This window comes from Mus caroli, chromosome 2, assembly GCF_900094665.2.
Source record: "Mus caroli chromosome 2, CAROLI_EIJ_v1.1, whole genome shotgun sequence".
Lineage (NCBI taxonomy): Eukaryota > Metazoa > Chordata > Mammalia > Rodentia > Muridae > Mus > Mus caroli.
Genome location: NC_034571.1, coordinates 3,736,406 through 3,750,034, shown reverse-complemented (window position 1 = coordinate 3,750,034; position 13,629 = coordinate 3,736,406). Strand labels below are relative to the sequence as shown.

The 13,629-nt window shown below is 38.5% G+C and overlaps 1 protein-coding gene across 10 annotated transcripts in view; it reads left to right on the top strand.

The window, feature by feature from the left end:
• Celf2 (CUGBP Elav-like family member 2) overlaps positions 1–13,629 on the top strand; it is an 833,597-nt gene that overhangs the window by 407,753 nt on the left and 412,215 nt on the right. Inside the window, exons 1-2 of one of the 10 annotated variants that reach the window (XM_029471516.1) lie at positions 9,941–10,035; positions 11,274–11,353. The exons of 7 other annotated variants lie outside the window; for them this stretch is intronic. The gene's annotated coding sequence lies outside the window, so the exon portion shown is untranslated. Of the gene's footprint in view, positions 1–9,940; positions 10,036–11,273; positions 11,354–13,629 lie in introns of those variants that run through there. 2 more of the 10 variants (XM_029471518.1, XM_029471557.1) reach the window with 2 other exon arrangements.

Here is a 13,629-nt window from a genome sequence, read left to right as displayed (position 1 = left end):
TCTTGTCTCTAGCTGCATATGTATCAAAAGATGGCCTAGTCGGCCATCACTGGAAAGAGAGGCCCATTGGACTTGCAAACTTAAATGCCCCAGTACAGGGGAACGCCAGGGCCAAAAAGGGGTAGTGGGTGGGTAGGGGATTCGGGGGGTGGGTATGGGGGACTTTTGGGATAGCATTGAAAGTGTAAATGAGGAAAATACCTAATAAAAAATAAATTTAAAAAAAAAGTTGTTTGATATAAAACAGCAATCAACTGAACAGTCTTATGTAGATGTTTGTCTACAGGAATACTGAAAATACATACATTTTTCTCAATATAAATTTTAAGTAACTCTAAATATATTAACTGTGTGATATTTTAAAATAAAATATCACTATTAGTTTTTTAATGAACATAAATAGATAGTCTTTTTGTTAGTTTGTTTTGGTTTTCGTAGAGTTTAAAATCTTGCTTGGCTCTTACTGTGGTACAAAAACAAAATAAGAATAGTTTTTGGACATTAGAGTTCATTGTAATAAGGCTGTTCTTAAATGTCCCTCACATCACCAAAAGATTTTACCTCCATAGTAGATAAGCTAAGAGTTGACAGTTCTGCTGCACCAAGGAATGAATTGTACGCACGATTTTTGAATACAGATTTCCTGCTACGGTCAAAGCTATTTGACTTGAGTGATTGTCATCATTCTCAGCCCACAGGGAACAGGTTACATTCATTTAAGAAAAGGTGTTTGTATTAAGATGGTCTATCCATGAAGTCATTCATCAACTGTTTCAATGAACAATGGTTCTGCTTGGAGGGTGTCACAGACATTAGGTGAGGGTAAGATTCTGGTTCCTTGGCTGTGATGATTTTGAAATGCATTCATCTCAGAATAAGAGTAACTTATATAGTCCTATTTTTCAAAATTGATGCAATAATTAAAAATTTCAAGCAAAGCCTTCAGTCTCACTCTTTGCTGTTGTCTTACAAGCCACCTCCCACATTAATTGTCTACATTACTTTTGTCTGTATAAATAATTTTGAAATATGTAAGCTGTTCTGACAACCATAGTATAGTGTAAAAACATCAAATAAATAATCCTACTAATAGAGAGGCTGAGATAGGAGAAGCATGATTTTAAGACCATTATGTGGCAAACAGCAAGACCTTGTCATGTACAAACAAGCAGAAAGTTTATATTGATTGTACGATAATGGAACAATTTTTCCCATTACCAAATTAGAGAGACCATGAGATGACAGCCAACAGATTTCTAATTCCTCATATTTTTGAATTTCAATCGATTAGGATATGTTGGTAATATTAATTTTCATATTAAGAGATATTAAGGAAAAGTGATTGTTACTTCCTGTTAATTTTCATGTTAGAGGTGGAATTATGTTTGTGTGGGTTTGTTGAAAGATTACTTTCTTGCTTCTTCTCGGGTGTAGTTTCACTCCTTGTGTTGGTGTTTTCCATCTATTANAACCATAGTATAGTGTAAAAACATCAAATAAATAATCCTACTAATAGAGAGGCTGAGATAGGAGAAGCATGATTTTAAGACCATTATGTGGCAAACAGCAAGACCTTGTCATGTACAAACAAGCAGAAAGTTTATATTGATTGTACGATAATGGAACAATTTTTCCCATTACCAAATTAGAGAGACCATGAGATGACAGCCAACAGATTTCTAATTCCTCATATTTTTGAATTTCAATCGATTAGGATATGTTGGTAATATTAATTTTCATATTAAGAGATATTAAGGAAAAGTGATTGTTACTTCCTGTTAATTTTCATGTTAGAGGTGGAATTATGTTTGTGTGGGTTTGTTGAAAGATTACTTTCTTGCTTCTTCTCGGGTGTAGTTTCACTCCTTGTGTTGGTGTTTTCCATCTATTACCCTTTGTAGGGCTGGATTTGTGGAAAGATATTGTGTAAATTTGGTTTTGTCATGGAATATCTTGTTTTCACTGTCTATGGTGATTGAGAGTTTTGCTGGGTATAATAGCCTGGACTGGCATCTGTGTTCTCTTAGTGTCTGTATAACATCTGTCCAGGATCTTCTGGCTTTCATAGTCTCTGGTGAAAAGTCTGGTGTAATTCTGATAGCTCTGCCTTTATATGTTACTTGACATTTTTCCCTTACTGCTTTTAAAATTCTTTCTCTGTTTAGTGCATTTGGTGTCTTGATTATTATGTGACGGGAGGAATTTCTTTTCTGGTCTAATCTATTTGGAGTTCTCTAAGCTGCTTGTATGTTTATGGACACCTCTTTCTTTAGGTTAGGGAAGTTTTCTTCTATAATTTTGTTTGAGATATTTACTGAACCTTTAAGTTGGGAATATTCACTCTCTTCTATATCTATTATCCTTAGGTTTCGTCTTCTCATTGTGTCCTGGATTTCCTGGATGTTTTGGGTTAGGAGTGTTTTGCTTTTTGCATTTTCTTTGATTGTCCTATCAATGTTTTCTATGGTGTCTTTTGCCCCCAGAGTCTCTCTTCTATCTCTTCTCTTCTGTTAGTGATGCTTACATCTATGACTCCTGGTCTCTTTCCTAGGTTTTCTAACTCCAAGGTTGTCTCCCTTTGTGATTTCTTTATTGTTTCTAGTTCCATTTTTAGATCCTGGATATTTTTTTCCTTTCCTTTGCCTACTTGATTGTATTTTCCTATAACTCTTTTAGGGATTTTTGTGTTTCCTCTTTTAGGGCTTCTATCTGTTTACCTGTGCTCTCCTGTATTTCTTTAAGGGAGTTATTTATGTCTTTCTTAATGTCCTCTATCATCATCATGAGAAGTGATTTTAGATCTGAATCTTGCTTTTCCGGTGTGTTAGGGTATCCAGGACTTGCTATGGTGGGAGAATTGGGTTCTGATGATGCCAAGTAACCTTGGTTTCTATTGCTTATGTTCTTACACCTGCCTCCTGCCATCTGGTTATCTCTTGTGCTACCTGCCCTGACTATGTCTGACTGGAGCCTGTCCTTCCTATGATCCTGGCTGTATCAGAACTCCTCTGAGTCAAACTGTCTCCGTGACCCTGTGATTCTGGGATCCTGCAATCCTGAGATCCTGGGTGTGTCCAAGATCCTGGGAGTCAAGCTGCCTTTGGAACCTTGAGATCCTGTTGTGACCAAGCTCCTGGGATCCTGTGATTCTCTGATCCTGGGCGTGTTGGAGTGCCTGGGAGTGGAGCTGCCTCTGGGTGTTGTGAGGCTGGCTGTGGAGTTCGCATCCAAGGTCTGCTCAGGGCACTGGCCCAGACAGAACTGGTCTGGTGGAGCTCCTTTGTGCCTGGGTCCTGCTGGCCCCAGTTACTTCTGGTGTTAGGGACAGATATTGTGTCTTCCTCATCTCTGATCTTCTTCTTCCTTTCTCTCTCTCTATCTTTCTTTCTCTCTTTCATTCTTTTGACATCAGACCTAAGAAATAAATACATTGATCAGAAGAAAATTGAAGAGAATCTGCTCATCACAGAGTAGATAATGTAATGTCAGGGCAGAGAGCATTACCAGGAAAAAAGAAAGACATTTTTGTAATTTATCAGTTTACACAAGACATAGTAATCCTGTATTTTTGCCCATCTAATAACAAAGATTATAATAACTGATGGAAGAAATTAAAAAAAACAGAAGTAATGAAGATTTCAGCAGTCACCTCCTCAGAACTGATAGAACAACTAGGCAAAAATATCAGCAGAAATATACTACACTTGAATAGTGCTTGAAAAAGCATGACCTGATTTACATTTATTGAACATTACATTCACCAACAAAAGATGCATTTCCTGCTAGTATATGTAGGCCACTTATCAAAAGAGATCACACTGTGAGCTCCAATACATGTCTGAATAAAATTAGAAAATATTTGAATGATACAAAGTCCATAAATGGCAAGAAAAGTAATTAAATACTAATAATATCAGGAAATCTCCAAATATCTAAAACATGTTTTTAAACGTTATTTTATTTAAAATTCTGTGTGTGTGTGTGTGTGTGTGTGTGTGTGTGTGTGTTCATTTAAGTTGCAGGTACCTACAAATGCAAATAAGATCCCCTAGATCTGGTATTACAGTGGTTATATACCACCCAATGTGAGTGCTGGAAACCAAATTTGGGTTCTTTGAAAGAGCAGTATCTCTCTTAACCACAGAAGCATCTTTTCAGTCTCCAACATAGTGTACTTCAAACATGCTTCAATGACTCAAGTAAATCAAATGGGAATTAGGATGTAACAAAAGAGATATAGCATATCAAAATTCATACTGTACCCCCAAATCAGCCTTATGGGAAAAATTTTAGCACTAAATCTCTATATTAAAAACAAAGAAATATCCCAGATCACTGACTTCAGCTTCTAATTAGGAAACATAAATAAATAAATAAATAAATAAATAAATAAATAAAAGCTAATTAAACACAAAATGAAAGGGAGAAAAGCAACAATAAAGACCACAGTGCAATGAGAAACAAAAAAAATCAATGAAATAAAAGCCTACTTCTTGGAGAAGATCAATAAAATTGGAAACACTCTAGGAAGGCCGATTTGGGGTAAAAAGAAAAAACATAATTTATTAATATTAAAATGAAAGATTGTTAATAATCCTATAGGTATAAGTAGGCTAAAGATGAATATCATGAGAGGCTTTATACCCACAAAGCTTTAATTGTGGATCATCAAGCCTTTTATACAACAAGTAAATATTTCAAGTTTTGGGTGTCACATGGTCTATGTCATATTTTTTTCAACCTTTAAAAATAAAAATAATCCTTGACTTTTATATTAGATTCTCCTGGCTTAGAAGATATGAGTCAAATTATTGGGAGAAGAAACATATAAATCTCATTTGATAAGACATAGATAATTTGAACAACTTTATATCAATGTGGAATTGAGTGTGAAAATTTTTCACAAATGGAATTGCCATGCAGGGCACTTTTGCTGATTAGTTGTATCAAACAGTTAAGGTAAAAATAATACCACTAATTCTCCTAGAAAACGTAATTATACACAATACTTCCTCACTCATTTTATGAGACCAGCATCACCCTGCTGCCAACAAAAACAAATGGAAATAAAAGTATAAGATCTACAACCATTGAGAACATGGATGTACAAGTTCCAAACAAAACTTTAACTAATCAGTTTAGTAGGAGAAAAGGATGCTCTTGGTAGAAGGGTTAATAAGGAAAGACTCACTGACTTTCCCGTAAGATCAAACACAAAACAGTGATAACCATCCTCTGTGAGCATGTTCAACGTGCTGCTAGGAAGTGTGCCCAGCATAGTCAGAAGAACACAGTACAAGATGCTCACGTTGAAACTGAAGAAATTAAACTGCCTTGTTGTAGACAACATGGCTGTCTTGACAGAAACTTTGACAGAATCCTAAAAAAAGAGAAGTTGCTCAAACAAACTGGAAAGATACAAGATGTGTTTATGTATCTATATTGCTAAATCACTAAACTAACAAAGGTACTAAGTTCTTAAGAACACATCTGACCGAACAGATAAAATCTACACACTGAAGTTATAAAATGCTGTAAAGAAAAACTGAAGAAGAAATTCATATTTGGGGACCCTGGAGGTAGGGATCAGAAAACTCAGTTTTGCTGATGTAGCAACTTTTTCTAAGTGGATCTGTAAATTTAACAAACTAAATTCAAATTAATACATTTAAATCAGTTTATTAATCATAATCTCAGCAGAGTTTGGGGTCCTAGATCACTGATTTCCAACAAACATGACAAAGAAATTCAATAGGAAAAGTAGATTTTTCAACATACCTCATTAGAACAATTGGGTGCCTATGTGAAACTAAGTGTATTGACTCTTGCTCTATGTTAAGATGAATTCAAAATAACCACAGACTCAAATGTCAACCTTCAAGTTATAAACTGTGCATAAGAAAATGTAAAATAAAATGCCTCATGATTTTATATAGGCAAAGAATTCTCTAGTGAGCGTATGTTGTGTGTGTGTGTGTGTGTGTGTGTGTGTGTGCGTGTGTGGTGTATTCATGGTGCAGGTACATCTTTGTGGATGATGGAGGTCAACATCAGGTGTCTTCAATGACCACTCTCCATCCTACTTTTTGGCTGGGTCTCTGGCTGAACCTGGAGCTCACAGTCAGCTAAACTATCTGGCCAGAAAGCCCTGGAATCCTTCCATGTCTCCCCAGCAACAGGATTATAGGCAGGCACTGCTGATCATGAATTTTTACACAGGTACCAGGGATCTGAACGTGGACTTTCTTATTCGCATAGCAAGTGCTGTGTTCCTTTTGTTCTCTCCTCGTTCCAGCAAAGAGCTCTTAATACAACTCTAAAAGCATGAGTCAAAACTAGTATATTCTACTTCATGAAAAAAAAATCACCTCTTTGTGTATCATCAAATGTAAAGTGAAAAGCAAGACACAGTGTTGTAGGAATTCCAATGTAGGGATCGCTTTAAACATATACACACAATCTGAAGCACTCACCAATAAGAAAATAAATCTTTTAATTGGGTGAAATATTGGATGAAGATAGACAAAGATACATATGCACATTACAAGTTTCTCAATATTATTATTTAATTAAATGTACAGTGGGCTACTATCACTTGACTATTTCATGCATGGCTGAAATTAATTCCATTCCAAAGCATTCTAAAGGAAAGCATTGGAGTGGTATTGGCTCCTGTCACATTACAGGTAAGAAGTAAAATGCTGTAGTCACTTAGAAACAGTTGGATGTTTCTTAGAAAGCTAAACACAGATACGCCATTTGCTGGTGTGTTTATTCAAATCTACCTGTGGAAAAATCTTATTTCCCTTGAGTGCACACGTAGGTTCCTGATTCTCCAAGGAAATAATGCAATAACATGAATGAAAATAATCGTAGCAGTTTGATTTGTAATAGTAAGAGATAGAAATAACTCTCATGCCATCAAGAGGAGAAGGAACTAACAACTGGCACTATATTCAGACAATGGGGTGACACCCAGAAAGTGAGGGTGCACTGTAGAGGAATTTCAAGAGTGAGAAAAGCCAGACCAAAAAAATGTATATACACCATTAGACTCCATTTAGATGAAGTTCCTAGACCTGGAAGCTAAGGCAAAGAGACAGGAAGTGACCAGTAACAAGGGAGAGATGGGAGAAGGGACTATGTTGGAGCAGAGGGAAAAAGGTTTAAGAAACCATACAGTTCACCAGGGATGGCAACAGGAGCTTCAGGCAGTTGCTCACAGTATGTCTACAGTAAGGACAGTATGATATGATACCCATGCTTTCCTTTGAGGTTGGGACCTTCATCTATAGGATGTTACTGCCCACATTCAGGTCAAACCTCTCTGGAAAGTCTCACAAACACTGGTGATTCTAAAGCCAGTTAAGATTAACCAACACTGTTGACTATACACAGTGTATAAGAGACACTGTGCCCTCGCTAGAGCCTGTGGATGCCCAGAACATGCTCAGCTCACATGCCTGCAAACTCACTGGCAGTGCGTTCCTGCCCGGCCTAGCTGACACAATGAGTGAGAGCATCTTGGTTCTGAGTTCCCTGGGATACACCATAGATGAGGGACACAATGCCAAGTGCCTCTCAATAGAGGCCCACTCACCACCTCCTCAGACTATCGCTGTCCCTATTTAAAGGCAAATGGACCCACGGAATGTCTTTTTCTGTTTTCTTCTTTAAACATCAATACCTTAAACTCTATTATTCTGGGATGTTCTTTTTACTACCCACCACGCTTTGTAATTCTATCTTACAGCATTGGAGTCTACATCATTTTTTTATACCCATCCCACGAAGCGCAAAATGACTACAGTAAGGTAGCTTTCAGCATCACCTTATCTCCGGGCATGTAGATTGTTTCTGTTAGAGACAGAGCTGTGTGATTCAGTGAACATATTCACTTTGGGATGACATGAAACCAGGAATTCAAAGAAATGTTTTATTTCATACCTCATCCTGAGAAATACCATTTTACCCATCCTCTGGTCTTAAAATTCTTAACACATACAGACCTTTTACTTAGAAAAATATCTGTACCTCACCTATTAATTCCAGAATGTAGAAAAGCTGAGGCAGGAAAATGGAGAATTTGAGGCCAGCCTGATCTACATATCAAGTCTTTTTCTTCAGTAAGGAAAGATAAGAAAATGAATTTTTTTGTGTGCCAAAGAAATAGTGAAAAGATATGTTTGTGGGTTTCTATTTCACACTAGCAATGGAACTTCGTGTTTAGTTTCCTCTGCTTTAAATGTAAAATTCTTAGAGATGCTTCCAAATTGTCTAACTTTTGGTATCTCTTAGGAATAAGTGGTTATGTTTTCTTTCTTTTTCTTGTTTTACTTGCATATATTAGAATTTAATATGCTTAGATTCTCACTCACTCAGTTCCTCTGAGCCTTGGTTTTCTCATGTGAAAGATGGCCATAATCATCTTGTGAGGAACAAATGATAAAATGTGGATAAGGTTCTGGGCAAAGGGATTAAAGCATAGCAAGTACATAGGCCTTTGTGGTTGCTATAGAATAAAAATGCATAATGAATATTAAGGCAAATATATGATTATAAACTACAACCAAGTCTCTTCCAGGATTTGTAATATTGAGTATATTTGAGTAACACTAGTGTCTCAGTAGGTTAGTATCTTTGATACTAAAGGTCTGTCCTGTGGATGAGCTTGCTACCAGTCTACCCCATCACAGCCATCAGAGTGATGCATGGTCATCTCCTAGGTCATCTTAAGGTTGTAAAGGACCTTAAGAGGTGATTCATCATAACTGCTCATTCTCAGGGTGCAGAGACTTTGTCAAACCATCTGTTCCCCAGGCCTCCTGACTTAATTGGATATGAAGTGAGGTTATCCTTAATTCCCAGGGTCATAGTGTCAAATTATCTGGGATGTTCAAGTCAGTCATTCAGGTGATTAATTATCAGTTATTTTCAATATTGATGGCAAAGACCTTTAAAAAAAGTTCTTCTAGGGAACTGTGCATATTCAACTTATTGGACCTGCATAGCAACCATTCTTAGTGGACAGAACTATCCAAAGTCATGCTCAGTGGACAGAACTATCCAAAGTCATGCTCAGTGGACAGAACTATCCAAAGTGATCAAGTCCTCCCCAGAGTTACCGAATAACAAAGAAGCTAGAACGATCTGGAGCTGAGTTGTATTCATGGTTTATAGAAAGTAGCGTTTCACTGTTCCCAACTAACCTCATGTTAACATGTGTTCTGGGAAGCCCTAAAGCAAGAAAGCTCTGCCAGAACCTCTGGACTTTTTGGCTTTACACTTCATACATATACAGCAAATAAACAGAGGTTGTTGTCTTAGGATCTGTGAAGTATAGAACATGGTTGACTGCAAAAGGTGGCTGATTCCCCAAATCTTTTTTTTAAAGACATATTCACAATACACATACATGTACATACATGCATATACACATAACATACACATTAATGCATATCCATGTACATGCATGTATATACACATAATATACACACACATTCATACATATACATGCACAAAAATACATATGCATACACATGTATACACATGTAATACATACACACACACTATGTGCCTATACATATATGTATGCATGCACATATACATGCAAACATTAGTAGAAACTTTTACCTTACATCAGGCCCTAGAGATTTAAACACTGAAACCTTTCATTTGTACCAGTAATTCATATACAGCTATATGGGGTAAAAAAGGTTAATGATGGAATTTTTTTAAAGTATGTTCCATTGACTATAAATGGCAGATCTGACAGTTAAAATGAAAATTGTTCCAGAGGAAACTTTAGTCAAACTAATTATTTGAGACGTTATAAGGATGTATAATTATATTCTTCACCTTTTAAAAAAAAAGTTTTATTACAAATGTGCTTTTAAAGAACAAGTAGAGAAATAAAAGCTGTAATTGTTCTTAATTATAGCTAACTGTAATTGCGCTCAATTGCAATATACTGAATATCACCAATGCCTAAAGAAATCCTGGCATGAGGCAGCGTGCCCACGTTCCTGAGATGAGGTATAGTTTTATGAATATTCTCTTATCTATAATTTAGCTCTTTTACTGTTGATTCCGTTTCAGTTTGTTTTATTTTATTTCTTTATTTTAGTGATTGTAGAAACATAATTGTCATCCCTGAATGTGCTGAAGGTTGTAGATCTCATCTGGGGTTGGTTCAAATTTCCCATTGCTGCAAAACAGGGCATAATGGGGATAGTTCAATGAGAAGCTTGGACACAACCCACTGCGGCTGACACGCTGAATGCATGCATTTGAATGTTCTGGGGTAATATGAGTGGTGCGCCTAATGTACCCAGCAGAGGCTCTAAGAAGCAATGTGGAAAAATTGGAGGCTCTAAAATAACATTAACGGTCCCTCTGCTAACCACGCTTCGAATAACACTGTTTCAAATAGGTAAAATTATCTTATTCATGAAAGGCCCTCTGTCTCTCTCTCGATCTCTCTCTCGATCTCTCTCTCTCTCTCTCTCTCTCTCTCTCTCTCTCTCTCTCTCTCTGTCTTTCTCTCTCTGTCTCTCTCTCTGTCACTCTGTGTGTGTGTGTCTCTCTCCATCCCTCACTCCCTCTCCTTCTCCCTCCATTTCCTCTCTATATGTCACCACCTCTCTCATGCACACACCTTATGACTATTCTGTGTATTCACAAAGACTGGCCCTTGGTCCATGGTGATCCTCTGTAAAATGATAGTTGGTAGGAACATCTTTTCTACTTGTGACTATACAAAAACCGATTTAAAATTAACACAGTATAAAAAAGAAGCTAGCTTTAACAAATCTTATTTATTGTTGTTGTGTATACATGTTTGTGTGTGCAAGTTTATGTCATGCTATGCATGAGGAGGGCAGAAAACAACTGTATGGAGTCATGCCTCTCCTTCTATCTTAATGTTGGCTCTGGGGTTGGAATTCGGGCCAATTGGTTTGCATGGCAAATGCCTTTGCCTACAGAGCCTTCTCACTGGCTCAAGGAGTGGGCGTTTTGCACTTAGAGAAAGGGAATGTTTTACTATCTAGGGGTTACTTCTCTGAAAAATAAAAAAGAAATAAACAAGAACCAAAAAAAAAAATTTCTGTTGTTACATCAACGCAACCTTCATTTCTCCCTCTTTCTGTGGTTGGCTACTAAGAGCTTTCTGCCCTGAGGTCAGAGTTAGTTATGATATAATTTCTGGACATTTTTTTAAAGAAGGGAAACAAAAGAACACCTTTGAGCTCGATTTTTTTTTTTTTGTACAGACTGTTGGTCAGGCCCAAGTTCAAGAAGGCCCTCTGAGGAACTCTCCCTGTGACAGAGGACACTGCAAGCCAAGCCTAAGGTGGCAATGGTTTGTCCTTTATGCCATAGTATTGGGTGGAGGGCCTAAGGGACATGATGGTTCTGTTCCAGATCATGGCCTTCAAAGACCACCCCATGCCCCAAACCAGTCAGGAGAATGAGACAACCCGGTGTTAATCTAGAGCATCTCACAGACTTAGGAGTCATCGTGGTCCGTCTCTTCATTACTTGCATCATGTGGTTCCATCCCAGAAACCCTCGGTCTGCCTCCCCTTCTATCCCTGTCTTGGGTTCCTTGGGTGCATTCTACCCTCAGCAGCCTCTACCAGACAGAAATGGTGGTGGCTCCCACCTTGACCTTGGACTCTCCTTCAAGACAGTAGCTCTTACAGTTTAAATTCTTAGGAAAATGAGAATGCCTAAGGTACAAGCATCCTTCCTCTGGAACAAAGGAATTTGCTTTGCTAGTCATGACTTTGGTGGTGGTTATTCCGCTAATCAAACCTTTCCAGGTTTGTTTCACCAAAACTTTCCTCCACAGAGGAAGGAATTCAGTGAATTGGAGATACATCCAAGGATCAGTGGCAGAGTCCATGTCTAGCATATACAGGCTCTCAGTTCAATTGCCAGCCACTTTGCTATTTAATTTATCCATCCACCTGTCTATATGCACTTGTGGCTGTCTCCCCCACCAGATATGGGGTCATTCAAAACCTTTTCTTCCTTCTCCCTCCCTCACTCTTTCCCTCCTTCCATCCTTCAGTCTTTTTCTCCTTCTCTCCCTCTCTCCCTCCTCCCATTCTTCTTCTCCCCTTCTGTGGCTGCTTTTGTCAGTATGCTGTCACAGGAGTCAAAGAAGGAAGTAATTCACAGCCTTGCCTGTAATTTGTCTGGACTGAGTGTATGTGATGTTTGCATTTCCTTTTCCTCTCTGAGAATGTAAGTTGGTAAATGAAACTCCGTGCACCATTTCCAAGCTTAGCAACTGTCCTCCAGAGCTGGTAACATTTGCCACTGCTAAAGTCTCTGTAAGTGCGTTTTAATGAGCAAGAATTGTTACTGATGGCCTATTCAGGTACTTATTATATCACATTATTTAACATGGTAGAATGGCCGCACATCAAGAGTACAATGATTAATCCACAGAGCCAAGGATCCCTGGAGGCCTGCTGCACCCTCAGTGCTCCTGGCAGTGCTGAAGACAGGCACATCGTCCTAGGAGAATTCATAGTCCAGATGTCAAAATGACTTTTGTGAAAGAAAAGAAAACAGAAGCCCTTAAGACTACCTCAAAGTGACAGAAAGGACAGCCATGCCATTTAAACAGTGGTCTCTTGCATGGACCAGTCAGGCCAGATGGGCTCTTTGCGGTGCTGATGAAGAGAAACTTCCAGCAATTTGATTTTCAAGGCACTTGAGCCAAGTACACACAATAGCGGCCATTTGCAGCCGTGTCACAGAAAGAATACTAAAATACCATGAATAAGTCTTGAGCAAAGTAAAATCTTAAATAACATCTCTGCAGATGAAAATGAGTGGACAGAACATGAATTAGATTCTATTTTTCTTAACTGTATTGGCCCTTCTGCCAATCTGAGTGCATGCTTGCCGGCTCTCAGAGACAAGACACTAGGTCCAAACCCTGCCCACTCATTCTTCATGGGTCCTGGGGGATTTGGCAGACAGAAATCCAGTCTTCTACAATGCCAACTTTCAACAGGACAGAGACTGGAGCCTGTCTGGATACTGATCAGACAAGTCAATCCCAAAAGTGTATTAGGTAACATAAAGGGAAAGGCTACCTTACAGATGCTTGCTTTGAAGCTGAAGTTGTAGTTTCCCACACTCCCACTTTGTGCCCTGGCAGAGCTGGTGAAAGGCAGATGCCAGATGTATGTCTAGGAATGTGGCTGGCTCACTCTGCACTCTCTGACACACAGGAGGGGATGGGTACCAACGTCAGGCATCTCCTGGAAAACTCTGCGAGTGACTAGCTAAGTTCATGACAGGGTCTGGTCTCCTCTTGCTTTGCCAGCATTTTTAATGTACACTCCAAGTCAACCGATAGGTTTTTGCTTTTAAACAGGTGCATTTCTGACTGTCTGCTTCAGGGGTGCATTTCCGACTGTCTGCTTCAGGGGTGCATTTCCGACTGTCTGCTTCAGGGGTGCATTTCTGTCTGCTTCAGGGGTGCATTTCCGACTGTCTGCTTCAGGGGTGTATTTCCGACTGTCTGCTTCAGGGGTGCATTTCTGACTGTCTGCCTCAGGGGTGTATTTCTGACTGTCTGCTTCAGGGGTGCATTTCCGACTGTCT